Below are 15,747 nucleotides of genomic sequence, written 5' to 3' on the forward strand. Positions count from 1 at the left end.
GATCCAACCAGTCAATCCTAAGGGAAATGAGTCCTAAATATTCATTGGACGGACTGATGCTGAAGCTGAAACTCCGATACTTTGGCTCTCTGATGCAAAGAACTGACTCACTGGAAAAGGCCCTGATGCTGGGAAAGATTGAAGGCAGGAGGAGAAGGGGAGGACAGAGGATGAGATGGTTGGATGGCATCACAAACTCGATGGACATGAGTTTGAGAAAGCTTTGGGAGTTAGTGATGGACAGGGAAGCCTGGCGTGCCGCCATCCATGGGGTCGCAGAGTGTCGGACACCACTGAGCGACTGAACTGAACTGAAGTTAAGAATCTTAAGATGAGATTACCTTGGATTACCTGGGTGGGCCCCTTGTAATCACAAGAGTACTTATAAAAGTGAAGCAGAGGAGTCAGATGACAGAAGCAGAGAGACAGGGAGAATGTGATTTGAAAACGCTCTACTTCTGGCTTTGAAGATGGAGGGAAAGGGCTGTGAGTCAAGGGCCTCTACAGGCTGCTTCTGGAAGCTGGAAAGGACAAGAAAACAGATACTTTCTTGGAGACTTCATAAGAACCAGGACTGCTGGAACCTTAACTTCATCCCAGTGAAATATATACAGAATTTTGGCCTCATGAACTGTAAGTCTGTGTTGTTTAAAGCCATAAAGTGTGTGCTAATTTGTTACAGGAATAATAGGAACCTAAGACCCTCTGTGATGGGAAAATATTAAATGATTAAAAACACCAAGAAACATTTCTGTACCCATCTCTGGATGCCACGGCTGGTCCCCAAGCACAGCTTTGAGAATTTATTCTCCAATGAGGAGGAAGATCTAAAGTAGGTGGTGAGAAAAAACCCTAGAAGCATGTATTTGTTTATAGGAAGAGATTTCCTAGTGACATTCTGTATTTAAGCTATTTTTCAAGATGCATTAGAAAGTGATTGGTCCTAGAGATGAGGGTTTAAGACCCAGCTCTGTCATTTGCTATGTGACCTTGGACAAGTCACTTCATCTATTTAGCAGTACAGCCTTACAGCTCCAAAGGGTATAGATCTACCCAGTCCCATTTAATTGGCCCCAAGGAGGCAAGTCTAGCCTCTGTTCATTTGGATTTAGTAAGACATTTACTATAAGCTTGCAATAAAACTATCCAGTAAGAAACCCAAGGGGGTGCTCTGTCTTACAGGCAGCTGAGGTACTCAAGGTACAGAGCTGCTATGCAACTTTGAGACCTCTTTCTGCAGGGGAGACACTGCGATTACTCCAAACCATGCTACCAGGTCCAAGACCCAACAGCTAGGTGATTATTTTCAGAAAGATGGGTTAGAGGTTTGTTCTGTTTCGGTTTTGCTTTTTTGAGCTATCCTCGTAGATTAATCACAAAGGCCCTATAGGCACACCCTGGGTTTCTAGTATTGTCATTTTTGTGATCTTAACAATAATAGTAATAATAATGGCAGGTTTCTATGAATAATAACATTCTGCTACCTGTCCAAGGCCCGTCCTTCTCTTGTATTCCCAATGTTTTACTCCATCAATTCTCCCCATTTTCCCTTGCATTATCAAACATGGATCACACTCAAGTTCTCCATACACTAGCAAGTGAAAACAAAGAGGCAAATACTTTTTTGGAACTTTGTTACCTATGTGAACTACTGACTGACCTATTTCTTCCTTCCTTTTATCCAACTGCTCCAAATGCTATCTACTCTCACAACTTCCTTATGTTACCATCTATGAACTCTTGAACATCTTTCTTTCTGGTTCCCATTCTAAACAATTAACTTGAATTATACACTACACAACTGAACCTCTCTTAATTGACACCTTCAAAGCCCCTCGACGTTCTTCATTTATTCTGACTTCTCTGCTGTGCATAATTGGCCTCTCCTTGTAAATATCACCTCCTTTAGTTTGGGTGACTGTTCCCTATTCTGATTATTCTCCTACATTTGTAAACTCTTCTTCTATGCCCTTTGTTCTTGACTTCCCCTCTTCTCCTTGTCCCTAGCTATGGCTGGTCACCCGGTCCTGAACTTAGCACTCCTCTTCTCCCACCATCCTTTCTCCTTGAGCAATCTCCTCTATTCTTGTGGCTTCACCATCATCCACATGCTACTAACTCCACTTCTGACCACTATTCCAATTTCCATTTCCACTTTTCCAAATGCACTGTGGTTATCTCCACATGGATGTTCACATGACGTACCGAAATAGGTCAAAATGTGAACTAATGTTCACTTCTCTCAAAACTGTACAGAGTGATGATTAAGAACATGGCTTTTCAAGTTTTATAGGCTTGCATTCCAGTGTCAGCTTCTCTCTACTTTAGCTGTATAACCCAAAGAAATTTACTTTTGTGTCTGTATTTCCTCATCTGTGAGATGGGGAAAATAGCAGTACCTACCCCACAGAGTTCCTGAGAAAGCTAAAAGAGAGAATGAACCCAAATTGTCATTCTTAGTGCCTGGAAAATAGTTTTGGTTCAATAAATATGAGTGCCGTTACTGCACCTGTTACCCTTCTTTTTGTCAGTCACCCTAAGTTGGTCATTCTTCACGTCACCATACACCCAATCAATTGTTAAGTATTGTAAATTCTTCATTAATAACATGTCTTGTTTCTATTTCCTGCTTTTCACGTGATCAGCTATTTCATTAGGACCAACTACAGCTTGCTGTCCAATACCTTCACCTTTTTCTCTCCATCACTTGCATTCTATCCTTTCTTTTTGAAGAACAGATTCAATGTGTCATTTTTCTGCCAAACCTTCAATGACTTCTTATCACATAATGAATAATTGGCATTCAAAGCTCTCCAGGATTATGTTTTTACCTACTTTCCCAGAATCATTTCCAACAACTGTCCTATAAACATCTCATACTCTACCTAAACTTACTGCATCACAAATAATTATCTCGCTTTTCTGACCCTGTACCCTTGGTTTTGTGAGTCCTGTCTCCAATGCTGCCATTTCTGGTTCCTAAAATTCCAGCCTCCATTTGAAGTTCAAGTGAAATGGAATTAGCTCTGACTTAGTGATTCTTAAACATTTTGAATTATGACCTCCTTAAAAATCTGATGAATATATAGATTTTCTTCAGGAATGATGAAAATGAGCCAACAGAACATCTGCATATGATTTCAGAGGTTCATAGACCCTCTCCTCCATTCCTTTTTGCTAATCATTGAATTACAGTTTATTTTAAAATTATGTGATATTTTTTGACTGCTAAATTCTTAAAGCATAAGGTATCTCTTTCATAGAACTCAGCATGTTATTCCCTGTATTTCAGTTTCAACACTGGCTTTCCTTAACTTCTAGAAAAATGCTTTCTTTATTGTTGTTATTATTATGTGTATATGTGTGTGCTATTTAATGAGATTCAAAGATCATCAACATTAGAATCATAAGAGATTCCTGGGTGCAACTCCAGGTCTCCTAAATAAAGATGCCATGGGCAAGGGACCCAGAAACACTTTGCTGTAAGCTGCCCCATTGACGTACTCGTGAAATCTTGATCTCATTCTATGCCTGAGCTAGCATCACAGATGCACAGGATGTACAGAAACAGCCTTGGTTCCCCCACTCCCAACCCTTTTGGTCTGATGTGACCAGGAACTGTCATGCACACATTACTTCTCCTGCTATTTTCCATCAGTTTAATTGGATTATGTCTACACTGGCACCTTCTGGATTTGAGACAAGGAATGTTATGTGCTTGAGAGTATTTATCTAGGTCCCTGGCTCCTTCTCTGCAGATGACTTGTTCTTTCCAAATCCCTATCCTGCATTGGTGAAGTGGTTTCTGCTTAGTCTTAACTTGATATGTTAACACACAGTTTGGAAAATTCCAGCAAGTCTCCTAATGGAGCTTGCCTGAATTATGATAGCAATTTGGGTAAATGCCTTATCGTCTCTCTCTGACTGTGAAGTTCTTAAGCGTAGACTAAACCAATTTCCAGGTTTGGCATAGCCATTGTATTTTTTTATTTTACCCAGACAGATGAGGTCTCTTTCTTCTCCCTCCCCATCCCAGAAAAGCCAGAAAACAGTCAGCTTCCTTTTCACCTATCTACAACCTGACCATTTAAAAATTCTCACCTCTTTCTTGAAGCTCTTCCTGAGAAGTTCTATGTACATTGATTTCTCCCCTTCTGAACTGCCCAGGGCACTTCTGGTCTATTCAAAAGATTCCTTTTTAACCTGTGATTATATTATATAAGTAGTATGGCATAATAGTTAAGTTTATGGGCTCTGATTCAAGCAAGCTAGGTTCTAAAACTCAACCCTAATACTGCATAACAGGTCTTAGCTCTGAGACTTAGTTCAACATCTGTAAAATAGAAGTAATATAATACCTACTTCGTGGTGTTTTATGAGAACTCAATGAGATAATGCATATAAAGCCCTGATCATATGCTCTGGATATAGTAAACACTCAATAAATGTTACTTTTAGAGTGATGCTGTGTATAAATCAGAGTAGGCCAAGTTATGCTATGGTAACGAGTAACCTCAAAACATTGCTTCTCATAGAAACAAAAGGTTATTTCTCACCCATGTTACATATCTCCTGTAGCCCAGTTAGGAGTCAAACTCCATATTGCTATGCTCTGGGAACCAGGCTGACAAAGGAGTTATTGTTGGAACATTGCCAGACATTGCAGTAAAAGGAAAGAAACCTATGGTAAAGCAAGAATTAGCTCCTACAACTTCTGCCTGAAATTGACGCATGACAATTTCCAGTAAATTTCGCTGGCCAAAGTCACAAGGCAGGGTCTGACTTCAATGGGGCAAAAAAGAATAATTTCCCCTCAGGAAGGGAAGAGGAAGAAAGAGTTATCTTTTAAGACTTTCATGTATTTCAGTTTTCCATCATCTGTTATTTGACTGACATATCTTTTGTGTCCCTTAAAGTTGAGCGCATAGTAGGAAGCAAGTATATATTTTATTGATGGATAGTAGGTGTTCATCATGTCTCTACATTTTGAATTGAGTTGAATGATTGAAGGAGAAATTCCTCTGTGATATATAGCAAGTGTCTGAAAATGTCAACTGATGAATTGACAGCAAAGGATCAGAGATCCCCATTTCTCTAAAACAAATGAAACCATCCACCTGGCACAATTTTTTTTTTAAATGTTTAACTTGAGAACTGTCCAAGACCACATTTTACTCAAAATTTCTTATTAGTTGTCTGCAAAATCTAGGATGTTGCCGTCATTTTTACATTTAGATCCACGAGTGTAAGACACACAAAATTTTTTATTTCTTCCTGAGTCCTGGCCAGCAATTAGCACCCAATGTCTTTAAGTTACCTTCAGATAAACATGTGGTCAAAACAGATAGGCATCCAGTAGATACAGCTTCCTGCTCTTATAAAAGATGATTCTCTATTTAAATAAATAAGTGTTACAGAGAGATGTGGATAGTGCAAAAGCACAAGTCTTTAAAGAAAATAAAATCCCCCAGGAATTTTTGTGTATCTCTGTAATAATTTATTATTATCGATTATCTTGCCCGGGTTTTATCCCTAACCTTGAGTACACTTCTTTCAAGTCACTTTCAGTCTTGAAACTTAGAGTCAAAATTCTTTCCTGGGGCATATTTGTGGCTCCAGTGCTTCTGTGTCTTCACTAGATATGAAGGTCCCTGGAGTCTTTCTTCTGCCAACAGCAGATTAAGACTCTGTTGGGAGAGTTTTCTTCCTCAGTCGGCAGTGATCAGACGTCTCACATGACCTAACTACCAAGTTCTTCCATCTTAGCACTAGAAAGAAATTTCCAGCAGGAGAAAGCTGTCTCCTTTCAAGTTCCCTACTTGTAACTTACCTTCTTCTTTATCCATAGGGCAGAATCCCAAATGGGAGTAAAACACTTAAGGCTGCTGGTCTGGGGTGGCAGGATCCAGGAGGAAGATCAAAGGGCTTCATAAAATAAAAGGTTGCCAACCTATTTACTAACTCATTTTTTCTTTCCTTTCTTCCTCACTTCCTTCTTTTATTCTTATCAATATTTTGACTGAATTATGTGTAAATCAAAATTTGAATTGACTCCCTTTAGCAACCAGCTCTTTTACAACCTGCTTTTGATACAGAGTGCCTGCCTTTAAAAGCTCCATGTCTCTTTCCCATGCAAGCCTGTAGCAAAATATATCACTATTTAAATATACTTATAACTATCTTACTTTCTATTACAAGTCAGGAGAGCTAGAATGAAGAATTTTCCACTTTTCTTTTTTACTGTAGTATCGCCAGAGATTAACAAATTTTATGCCATGTGGAAGGTCTCCAGTAAATAACTGTAGGCGAAAGCATGAATGAATAGCATGGTGATGAACAGACACTGAGCCCAGGCAAAATTACTGAGTTCAAAAGTTCTGTAACTTTTTTCTAACTCAATATTCTTATCTGTGAAATGGAACATTACCATTTGGCATAGTCAAGGTTTAGCTACAGATAAATAAAACAGTTGAGGTATTCTGAGCAGAAAAGGATTGAGTACAGGAATCAGGTGCTTTCAAAACTGTTGAATGATGAGAGGAGCAGGCTCTAGGCCCAGCTTCTACAAATAAGTTCCAAAATACCACCACTGTGTGTGCTTGGTCGTTTTAATCATGTCCAACTTTTTGTGACCCTATAGACAGTAGCCCTCCAGGCTCCTCTGTCCAAGGAATTCTCCAGGCAAGAACACTAGAGTGGGTTGCCATGCCCTCCTCCAAGGGGTCTTCCTGACCCAGGGATCAAACCCATGTCTCCTGCTGTCTCCTGCATTGCAGGAGGATTCTTTACCCAATGAGCCACCTGGTACTGACCCACTAAGAGAACTCTCACACATCTACCATCAGAAAGCTGGGGAAGCAAGAGGTTGCTGTCTTAAGTTCTGAACTCAAGATCAGATCATCTTATTAATAGATGGAATTCCAAGAATCAGGAAGTCACCAGAATTCTTGGCCCCAAGATCACCTGAGATGGAGCAATCTAAAGCAATCATTACAACTGCAAGTTTTAGGGTCAAACTATTATACAAACTGGATCTGTCACAAGGAATAAATGGCTCATTTACCTCTCCTTGTCTCCCTACCTAACTCATCAAGGAGTTCAAGTGTCAAGAAACCTGACTGGATAAACCAGAACTGCATCCAGACTGCAAAGCATCCTGGGAAATCTATCTTCAGCTTTTCAGCCACTGTAGTACAGGAAGTAATCCTAGGAGTGGGTTCAGTGGACATTGAGCAGGCCAGGCTATAGTTCCCCATCCGCTCCTGCCACAGGACTTCAGTAAATGAAAAGGCTTCAGCAGAGTGCTTGAACATAAGGGGCATTCACTCAGTGTTACTTGTTATTATTTTACCTAAGAAGATCTGTCATATTGGCTTGTATAGTGATCCTTCATATATATTTTGTGAGCATTACAGGCACTGAGTAGCAAGTTTAGTGAATGAATCTTGTAAAAAATTATTTTATGCTTTTTAGTACTGGACATTAGCAGAATCTGTACACCCTTCCCCATGTCCCACATTCTTGGCTCTCTTCAGATGACTGAAGGTGAAGGTAAAACCTTTTTTTCCAGTCTTCTGGCCAAATGTTGCAGTGCTCCTGCTGGGGGCTTCCCCACAGCTTACCCTCCTGGAATCCAAAGGACGTGCAGTTTGGTTGATTGCTTCAAGCTGCAGTTATCTCAGGGACTTCCCAGGTGGCTCAGTGGTAAAGAACCCGCCTGCCAATGCAGGAGCCGCAGGAGTTGCAGGTTTGACCTTCCTGGGTCAGGAAGGTCCCCTGGAGAAGGAAATGGCAACCCACTCCAATGTTCTTGCCAGGATAATCCCATGGACAGAGGAGACTGGCGGGCTACAGTCCATTGGGTTGCAAAGAATCAGACACAACTGACGTGCATAAAATTATCTCCAATCATTTTGTCCTTTGTGTTTTAGGGCAGACATTGTAGGCATGTATGTTTCTTTGTGTGTATGTGTTTTTTTCGTGTGTCCATCTACTATACTCTCCTCAATCAGATATCTTTTCTTCTCTGAGATCAATTCCAGATCTCTCCTTCTACTCTTCTAAGAGCAAGTTTTCTGAGGACATTTTTTTCATGTTAGACAAGTCAATCCTTAATATTTTAGGTGTATCATCTACATGCTAGTTCCTATTCTAGGTCCTACAGATTAAGGGACTTAATGGTTCATTTAGGAAAACCTGTGCGGTGCTCTAGCAATGCAAAATAGAGAAACCAAAGCCTTATTTCAGTTGAGGATCATAAAGGATGTCTCTGAAAATAAAAGTATAAACTGAGAACTAAATGAAAAAAGATGAATGAGAGTTAGCCAAGTGACATGGGCTTAAGGCATCAAAAGTATAACCTATAGAAGGAAAGGGGTGAAGCTTTCACTAGGGGGGAAGTTAGTGGTAAAAGACCCATCTCCCAAAGCAGGAGACATAAGAGACTCAAGGTTCAATCCCTGAGTTGGGAAGATCCCCTGGAGGAGGGCATGGCAACCCACTCCAGTATTCTTGCCTGGAGAATCCCATGGACAGAGAACTCTGGCAAGCTACAGTCCATAGGGTTGCAAAGAGTTGGCCATAACTGAAGTGACTTAGCACACATGCATACATGGAAGGAAAGAAATATGCATAAGGATATCTCCCCCGCACACACAAATAAATTAGTTGTTAAAAGATTGTTCAGAGAAGTGAGTGGAGGGTCAAGTTTCTGTTCCTCCACTCCTTGTCTGCTGTTGAATGCAGTCTTGTTGGGACTGTCAGGCTAGGTGTCCTGCCCTTCCATGACCGAGTTGTGAGCCGATGAAACAATCTAGGCCAATCAGATACTTTCCCTGGAATTTGAATCTTAAGTGGATTGAAAAAGAGCCTGGAAAAGGCTCAAGTTTTCATCATGGTAGTGGTTCTCAGCCATCCATCATTTTAAGATACATTGGTTTCTATCCTTTCTGAGGTTCCACCCTCCCCCCCACCCAATTCTATGAGATACCCCATGTTCACTAATAAATTTTATTTTTTGCCCAAGTTGATCTCTGGTGGCTTGCAACTAAGAAACTTTATGAGATAAAAGAAGCAAAATTTTTTTGCTAAAAAAAGTCTTTGATAACAGATTGAAGAGAAAAGTAAGAGCTCAAGGGCAAAGGGAACTGGAGACTAATAAACAAAATCTATCCTTAAAGTGTTCTACATTAAAAATCCATAAAGCACTGGAAAATTAGGAAAGAACAGAAGAGGGGAAAATTCAGCTGAACCACGTGGTGAGGTTGTCTGTACTCCTGCAAAGAAGACCTCCTCTCTCTCTAAACATTTGTCTCCAAAGCATTTTTATACACTAGAAAATGCTGAATATGAATAGACTTTCGAGTATATGGAGGGGGTGGGGCAATTGAAATGGGCAAAAGGATTGAGTTCCACATTTGCATTGTCCTGGCATAAAGCAATGACAACTTGTGTGAAACTGAGAGAAATTCAAAGCTTATGGTAACTGAGAGGCAGAGAGAAGCACGAGACTATAAGCCTGTCTATGAATTTTCAAGTATACTTCTAAAGGGCCATGGAATAGGAATCTGACCCAAACTTATTTGGGCTTTCTGAAGACAGAATGACCCATAGTTGACATCTCTTAGTCCATCTGTGACTTTGGAGAAAAGCCTGATGGACGATGCAACAACATCTTAATGGAAGACACTTTGCATGATGGGATTATGTGTGATTTGTATTTTATTTAGTGTGCATGCTAAGGCACTTCAGTCGTGTCCAACTCTTTGTGATCCTATGGACTGAAGCCTGCCAGGCTTCCCTGTCCATGGGGATTCTCCAGGCAAGAATACTGGAATTGGTTCCCATGTCCTTCTCCAGGGAATCTTCCCTACCCAGGGATCAAACCTGTGTCTTTTATGTCTCCTGCATTGGCAGGCAGGATCTTTACCACTAGCTCTGTCTTTTCATAAATTCCAAAATTTCAACAATAAACTATAATGGGAGAACTAGTATTTAAAGTATGATTAAATACACAATCCTTTTAGCTCACATGACTGCTGTGAGGACCAAATTACATAATGTCTAAAATATTCATAATTCTATGTTCAGTGCTGGCGCTGTTTACAGAGCCCATCCTGGATGCAAGGTTGCAGAGGAACAGCCTTACTGACTGGGTAGAGGTGGTTTGATGCTTTCTCCATTCTCCTTCCAAGCTCTGTTGCCTCCTCAGCACCATGACTGTCTCCAGAGGTGCTGTCATAATGCAAACATGTTGGGGGTACTCCTACCCTGAGTAACTGTTGTTACCTGCAGGGTGTGAACCAGCATACTTCTACCTACTCTTGAAAGAGATACCTGGCAGGTTGGAGAAGCCTCTTATAGCCACTCAATCAAGACAGGCTTCTCTGACATCCACACCCAGGACGACATAGCAAGGACAATTTTTTGTATGACAAGGCCAGGCCAAATCAGCACTGGTCACCGCAAATGGCCAGTAGGTCTTCAGGCCTTTGCAGCATGCAGAGGGTGCCCCTCTAGCTGCGTTTCTTTGATGAAGTCCTGGGAACAGTGGGCCCTATGCTGGGGTTCCTGATTATGACCTGGGACGCCACTGACCTCATAGGAGCAAGCCTCTGGGGGCCGCTATCAGACCCTGAAATCTTGCCACCAATATTTTGGGGTATGAACAGCCTTGAGAACTCTGAACAATTTCATACATGATGGCTTATATTAAAGACTTAGAAGCAACCAGCTAGATCAAGGAGAGTTCAGATATCTTCAACTGAGGAGCGGGCAGCTCAGCTCAAGTCCAAGTCCAACTCCTTTGTCTATTAGTTCCCTAGACTTTGGGGGAAAACATTCATTGTCACCTTATTTGCAATTTCATGCTGCTTTGTGAATACCTCATTTGTAGCATTTATCACACTCTGTGGAAGTATACATATATATGTATTTATCTTTGCTCAGAGGATTATGGGCTCCCAGAGAATAAACCCTGTCCACCCATCACAGTGCCTGACGTGTAATAGCCTTAGTCACTGTCCATGAAGTAAATGATTTCCTCATCTCTTCATTCAACAAGTATGTGTTGCGTATCTGCTCCGGGCCAGGTGCTGTACAAGGCACTTGGGATGTGGTGATGAATGAGACAAAGAGCAGCCTCCATGGAGCTTACCTTCTTGTGGGGGATGACAGGGGAATGCAAACACATTGTCATTAATAACTGTCAAATATCAGTGGGTGTCTAGAAGATAAACGATGCCAGGTGGAAGAGAGCACTCCTTCAGATTGAGTAGCCTGGAGAGGCCTCTGTAAGCTGTTCACATTTGAGTAGATGCTGAGGCAGTGTGTCCTGAGTAGAGGAAATAGCAAGAAGGGAGGCTTCAGGGAGTAACCCTGAAGTCTCCTGGGGCCAGCAAGGAGGCCAGACAGGGAATGGGAGAGTACTAGGAGGCAGGATTCAGGGGACCCATGGGGGCTGGATGATGCAGGGTCATAGACCGAAGGCTGGATTCTACCCTGAATGAGCAGATGAGCCATTGGAGATTTCTGAGCAGGTGAATGATGTGATCTGATTAGTGTTTCAAATTGCTTTGTGAGAATTAATCGGAGAAGTTCAAGGGTACAAGCAGTGAGAGCAGTAAGGAGGTGATTATTAGACCAAAGAGATGTTGAGGGATTTGCTTGGATGATCATGCCCTGGACTGTGCAGATACAGAGCATGGTCAGGTGAAGGATATATTTGACTATTTTTAGGCTGCAGGAAGAAGGCAAGCTCTTAGCTGGACAAGAATTTAGGGCTGAAAATAACAGAGTCCAGTTTGCAGCATGATGATGGAAATCTGGGCGTGGCAAGAGATGAACAGCGTCCAATGATCAGAGCAGATGTATCAGCCTAGCTGTCTGGCCCCTCCTTGAAGCAGGATGAGAAAGCTGGGGGCTGGAGGGCACCATGACAGCTTAGCCAGGGCCCACGCTGCCCCCACCACACACTTTCCCCAAAGCCCCACCAGGTGGAGAAGGGACTGGGATTCTGGCAACAAGAAGTGCTGAGATCATCACCTCAGCTCCAGCAGCTGCTGCGTCTCCACTGACCTCCTCCCCAGAGGACAAAGTGTCAGAGCAGAGATAACACCACCGCCCCAAGCCCAGCCTGCTTCTCCCGTGCTGACGGGAACAGGAACATGGTTTTCTTGGGGAGGAGGACACCTTCTGTTGTCTCCTGGGCTCTCTACAAACAGCTGGCTGTGCGTTTGTGTGTGTGTGTGTGTGTGTGGAAGTTGGCCCTGGTGCTGAGCACCCAACCTCAGGGCTGAGTCCCACTCCCTGGACCGAGTCCCCCAGCTCCTGAGTGTCATTTTTATTTACTCGCCATTGCTGAGGGCTGCCGGGGAACAGCAACAAAAGTGCTCACTTAAGGGTCTGAGGAGATTTATTCCACTTTCATCTTAGTGCTTGTTAAAAAAGCATGTAAAAAAGGCTGCTGGGAGGTGATCCAGAGCAGACCTAGCTGAGAGAGTGCAAAACTCCTACACGGAAACTGCCAAGGGGTATTTACGACCAACAGAGTAAGGCCAGATGGCGCCACCGCCTAGCAGCCAGGGCCCAGAGAAATCCAGGCAAATGTCCCCAGCATCTTTCCAGCATTACCTCACACACCTACTTCACAAAAACCTTTTCCTTCCAATCGGCCGTGGCCTCAGCATTGTACCCACAAAGATGCACTCATTTCCTGCACCCCTTCCCTCACCTGAAGTGTCCTCATAGTCTCCCAAAACCTTTCCCATCCTTGAAGACACACACTTAATCCCACCATTAGCAGCCTGCCCTCCCTGGTTTGGTTTCCGTTAAACTTCCTGTGCATGTGTGCTAAGTCGCTTCAGTCATGTTCAACTCTTTGCCACCCTTTGGACTGTAGCCCACCAGGCTCTTCTGTCTATGGGATTTCCCAGGCAAGATTACTGGAGTGGATTGCAAGATCCTCTTCCAAAGGATCCCCATGACCCAGGGATTGAACCCGTGTCTCCACATTGGAAGGCAGGTTCTTTGCCACTAGCACCACCTGGGAAGCCCCAAGTGAAAGTGCTAGTTGCTCAGTTGTGTCTGACTCTTTGCAACTCCATGAACTTCGTGTAATAGACAGGAAGCCCAGACTTCCTGTAATGGACCCCAAAGACATCCGTGTCCTATTCCCATCAATCTGTGACTATGTTACCTTATGTGGCCAAAGGCATTTTGCAGCTGTGAGTAGGTTAAGGACAGGGAGACGAGTTGTATTATTTGGATGGGTCCAATTTAATCACACCTGTCCTTGTAAGAGGGATGTGGGAGGATTAAATCTGGTAAAAAGAGATGTGAACACAAAACCAGAGGTGGAAATGATGTGCTTTGAGGGTGGAGGGAGGGACCAGAAGCTAAGGAATGCAAGCAGCCTCTAGGTGCTCGGTGAGCTAGGGAAGTGAATGTGCCACTGAAGCCTCCAGTAGGAATGCAGCTGTACCAACACCTTGATTTTAGACTTCTGACTTTCAGAAATGTAGAAGAATACATTGGTATTGTTTTAAGCCACTAATTTTGAAACAATTTGTTAAGCAGCCATAGGAAGCTAGAGCATTCTCCCTTTTCTGAACCTGCCTCTGCCCTTCAGTTTGCTATTTCATCACCTTTGACTCTCACTATTCCCAGATCTACTTCTTGTCTCTTCAACTGGCCTGGATGCCCCCAGAAACTCAGGAGACACAACTCACGTAGCTTGTACTTGTCCTTGGCATTTAACATAGGGTTGTGGCTCAGAGGTTAAAGCGTCTGCCTGCAATGCAGAAGACCTGGGTTCGATCCCTGGGTCTGGAAGATCCCCTGGAAAAAGAAATGGCAACCCACTCCAGTATTCTTGCCTGGAGAACCCCATGGATGGAGGAACCTGGTGGGCTACAGTCCACGGGATCGCAAAGAGTCAGACATGACTGAGCAACTTCACTTTCACTTTCACTTTAGCATGTATTGCACACTCCATTAGTACTTGGACAAGGAACCATGTCAAATGAGGGAAGCATCATAGAAGAATGGGAGCCGCTCAGGCAGCAAGTGGGTATACATTTCATCCCTGCCTGGCCCGCTAAATGTGCTCTTATATTCAAGAACTTTCTTAGGGCTTCTGTGGCCCAGGCACCATTCGAGGTTTAGAAATATAATGGTAAGCTGGACAGGAGGTTCACAGGTGAGTGGGAAGGACAAATAGGCAATAACAGTGAAATGTGTGCTTGGGAAGCTATGGGAGGTGGGCAGAAGCAACTAATTAGTCTGTAGAATCAAGGAAGTCTTCCTAGAGTAAGTGACATTGAAGGTGAGATCAGGAGGATAAGTAAGAGTGCTGAGAGAGCAGAGAGTGTGATGGGATGGGGGCATAAAAAATAATGTGCTAAAAAACACAGAGGAAGAGATTTGACACTAATGTTCATGGCAGTATTATTCACAGTAACCAAAAGACAGAAGCAACCCAAGTGTTCATTGATGTATGACTGGATAAGCACAATATGGGATATACATACAATGGAGTATTATTGTCTTTCTAAAAGGAAGGAAATAACGACACTGCTACAACATGAATGAAACTTGAGGAAATAATGCTATGTGAAATAAGTCAGTGACAAAAAGAACAGATATTGCATAATTCTATTCATGAGGTACTTAGTAGACTAGTCATATTCACACAGGGGAAAAGCAGAATAGGGGTTGGCAGGTGCTGGGGGAAGGAGGGGTGAGGTTTATTGTTTAATAGGCTCAGAATTTCAGTTTTGCAAAATGAAAAAAAGTTCTATGGATAGATGGCGGTGATGGTTGTCCAACAGTGTGAATGTACTTAATGTTAACTTCATACATTTTAAAAAGGTTAAAATGGTACATTTATTTTAAAATATTTTATTGCAATTAAAATATAAATTCAAACCTGGACTGGCGATCTCTTTCACATATATTAATATACATGTTTCAGTGCTATTCTGTCAACTCATCCCACCCTCGCCTTCTCCCACAGAGTCCAACAGTCTGTTCTTTACATCTGTGTCTCTTTTGCTGTCTTGCATATAGGGTCATCGTTACCATCTTTCTAAATTCCATATATATGCATTAGTATACAGTACTGGTGTTTTTCTTTCTGACTTACTTCACTCTGTATAATAGGCTCCAGTTTCATCTACCTCATTAGAACTGATTCAAATGCATTCTTTTTAATGGCTGAGTAAAATTCCATTGTGTATATGTACCACAGCTTTCTTATCCATTTGTCTGCCGATGGGCATCTAGGTTGCTTCCATGTCCTGGCTATTGTAAACAGTGCTGCGATGAACATTGGGGTACACGTGTCTCTTTCAATTCTGGTCTCCTCCGTGTGTATGTCCAGCAGTGGGATTGCTGGGTCCTATGGCAGTTCTATTTCCAGTTTTTTAAGGAATCTCCACACTGTTCTCCATAGTGGCTGCACTAGTTTGCATTCCCACCAACAGTGTAAGAGGGTTCCCTTTTCTCCACACCCTCTCCAGCATTTATTGCTTGTAGACTTTTTGATGGCAGCCATTCTGACTGGTGTGAGATGGTACCTCATTGTGGTTTTGATTTGCATTTCTCTGATAATAAGTGATGTTGAGCATCTTTTCATGTGTTTGTTAGCCATTTGTATGTCTTCTTCGGAGAAATTTCTGTTTAGTTCGTTGGCCCATTTTTTGATTGGGTCATTTATTTTTCTAGAATTGAGCTGCAGGAGCTGCTTGT

At 42.4% G+C, this 15,747-nt stretch overlaps 1 long non-coding RNA gene across 1 annotated transcript in view; it reads left to right on the forward strand.

Moving 5' to 3' along the window:
• The first annotated feature begins 378 nt into the window (after window positions 1–378).
• LOC129628014 (uncharacterized) overlaps window positions 379–15,747 on the forward strand; it is a 45,393-nt gene continuing 30,024 nt past the window's right edge. Inside the window, exon 1 of the long non-coding RNA XR_008702689.1 lies at window positions 379–633. This is a non-coding gene — a long non-coding RNA (uncharacterized LOC129628014). The remainder of the gene's footprint in view (window positions 634–15,747) is intronic.

Source organism: Bubalus kerabau, chromosome 15 (assembly GCF_029407905.1).
Source record: "Bubalus kerabau isolate K-KA32 ecotype Philippines breed swamp buffalo chromosome 15, PCC_UOA_SB_1v2, whole genome shotgun sequence".
In the NCBI taxonomy this organism is placed as follows: Eukaryota; Metazoa; Chordata; class Mammalia; order Artiodactyla; family Bovidae; genus Bubalus; species Bubalus kerabau.